Below are 2,647 nucleotides of genomic sequence, written 5' to 3'. Positions count from 1 at the left end.
CGTTTTGCAGAAGTACTGCACACGCGTGCGCACTGGCACATGTGTTTTTCTTTTCCGCGAACGTGGCATGTGGGAGCGCTTGTCTGGGCCAGAATTTCGTGTATTTAGCGACGGCCTAGACCTACTTAGGTGGCCACTGCTATTGTCTGGCCTGCAGTATGAATAGTTGTGTGTAGCAACACAACGACAGTGCAACGTGCAGTCTTCAAGAGGAAATTAAACGCGAGATGCGACCAGCTGCATAGTACAGTACAGTAGTGGCACGATGCCATAGTACATTAGATAGATATCTGCCTTGCGCTGGTATAGGAAAGATATTCCTGAACGTCTGAATTCTGAAAGAGTCGAGAACACCAAGTTTGGCGGGTGTAAATGTGTAATCTATGTCGGCACAGCCCCGATGGTTTTTGTATCCATGCATACTCCTACTTGATATGTGTTGGTGCAAATAATCTACTGTATGAAAAATAAAGGTATGCAGTGAACTACCAGTGGCATGTCGAAGCCAAAGATACCTTATCTATTTTTCTCATTTTTCGCTGCTGTTTATTTTCCCGATGAGAATCAAATCTGAACGAGTGAATCAAATGGTCTGTCCAATCAGTCGAGCCGTCGTGGCTGCCCATGTGCAATTTCTCGTCCGCTTCCGGCCCGCATCGTACCCTACCGACCCCACCGCTTTGTCACTGATTAGTTTCACTGAACTGGGCCCAGCCAAAGAGTCAAAAAAGATATTCGCGAGAAGAAGAAAATTAGGATTCAACATCATCTCCAGCCGCGTTCCAAAGCGAACCGAAATAGCATTGAATTTAGCGTATGGGGACGTGTTTTTTCTGCCACGTTTCGAGGACGTTGCTCCACAGCCGTATCCCCCAAATAGAATTTGAGATTTTTAAAATTTAATAAAAAAGGTTGAATTTAGTCAAATTTGCTATATATTACATAGATTCGAACAAAATTTGATGAAATTTAAACCTAAACCCTAATCTAGTAGTACTTGCGGCGGCCAGAGAGGTCGTAGTACTGATGGAAGTTGTACATGCTGTCGATGATGACGTCTTGCTTGCCGCGCTCGTCGGCTCGTCCTTCACCGCGCTGCTTGGCCCAGCTTCGCCATGTCGCTGAAGCATCGAACCCGCCACTCCCCACCTCGCTTGACCAGAGGTAGGCCACGGGGTTTTAGACTTCCGTGTCGCTAACGCGTCGAGCCCGGCACTCCCCGCCTCGCTTCTCCATGTGTCCGGCGTGCCCGGAGCATCCCTGTGGACCGGGGACGGGCTCAGGGCACTAGTAGAAAATCTCTCATCAGTACCGGTTCCAGAGGGGCATTAGTACCGGTTGAGCAACCGGTATTAATTATCCGGCACTAAAGCCCCCCCCCCCCCTTTCGTACCGGTTGCTTACGAACCGGTATAAAAGGCCCTCCACGTGGGCCACCAGGAGAGCTCAGGGCCAAGGAGCTTTGGTACCGGTGGGGAATACGCACCGGTACCAAAGGTTCCCACCCGCGGCAGGGAATTTGCCCAAATCTCTGCCGCGGCAGAGAATTGGTTTTTTAGGGTTTTTGGAGGGGTTTAGGGATATCGGTTTGTTTCATATCGTGTCGATGCACCAGAAACGCATTTGGGTTTAGGTAGAACATGAAGATCAAGATGATGCATAGCAAGTTGGTGCATATAATATAACACACATGTTATTGCATAAGATCGCAAATTAAGTAGCACTATGCATGAAGATCGATCTTCATGCATAGTGGTACTCTCCGAGGCATACTCTATATATGTCTATTACATGTAGCATAGTGGTACTCTTCGAGTCAACTATATATGTAACATGTACATCTTCATTCATAGTGGTACTCTGCGAGTGGTGGTATGACGTCCCGAAGGAAAAATCCCGCCAATTCCTCGCCTATTGCTATGAAGCGGTCATCGATTGAGAGCTTGTTCCGCTTTCTTGCCAACTATAAAAGAATAAGATACAAATGAATACATGAAACAACTATTACTGAAACTCAGCACAACTTATGTTAACAAAACAAATTTGTGAAGATTGTTTTTGTACCTCTTTATTTCTTTCATTATTCGTTCTCTCGCTGACAATTCTGCGGATGTACTCGCAAACGAAGAATCCACAGAGATCGGTCCCCGGAGGTTGTTGCGGGCATTTCTTTACAAGAATATAATTCAATCAAACAATAGTCAAGTATGATAATTAAAAGGTGTGTGGACCTAGGTAGTACTACTTACTTTCGCACGCCATCGCAGCTTCGGTGTCCATTCACGGGACGTATCTTCCTTGATGAAAGTTTGCCATACGCTGCTCGACAAAAGAAAATGCATAAAAGAGTCATCAATTAGTTCAAAGCAGGAAATTAACGAAACAAACCGATAAGAATTAAAATTACCTCCTGAGCATTAAAAAACAAGACACGTATAGTTCCGATTTTTTGCTTAGTGAGTCAAAGACTTCAACTTCTCCAATTTCCAAATTGATGACGAGAAGAATAAAGTGAAACCTACGCACGTTTCAATATGTAGTGTCATATATATAAGTCATTAGTTAAAATTTTGACATACGATGAGCAAAATATAATGTGTTATAAGACAGTAAGACTCACTCGAAGTTGTAAGGCCAAATTATTAGC

At 44.6% G+C, this 2,647-nt stretch overlaps 1 long non-coding RNA gene across 1 annotated transcript; it reads right to left on the bottom strand.

Annotated features, from left to right (window-relative positions):
- Positions 1-1,813: 1,813 nt before the first annotated feature.
- On the bottom strand, positions 1,814-2,428 carry LOC127330073 (uncharacterized). The gene is made up of 3 exons (XR_007869111.2): positions 2,250-2,428; positions 2,065-2,169; positions 1,814-1,963 (listed from the first exon to the last, which is right to left on the bottom strand). It is a non-coding gene; the product is annotated as an uncharacterized lncRNA (long non-coding RNA).
- Positions 2,429-2,647: the final 219 nt, after the last annotated feature.

The sequence above is a fragment of the Lolium perenne genome, chromosome 2 (genome assembly GCF_019359855.2).
Source record: "Lolium perenne isolate Kyuss_39 chromosome 2, Kyuss_2.0, whole genome shotgun sequence".
In the NCBI taxonomy this organism is placed as follows: domain Eukaryota; kingdom Viridiplantae; phylum Streptophyta; class Magnoliopsida; order Poales; family Poaceae; genus Lolium; species Lolium perenne.
Note: the sequence above shows the minus strand (reverse complement) of the source record. Positions and strands in the feature narration are given on the sequence as shown.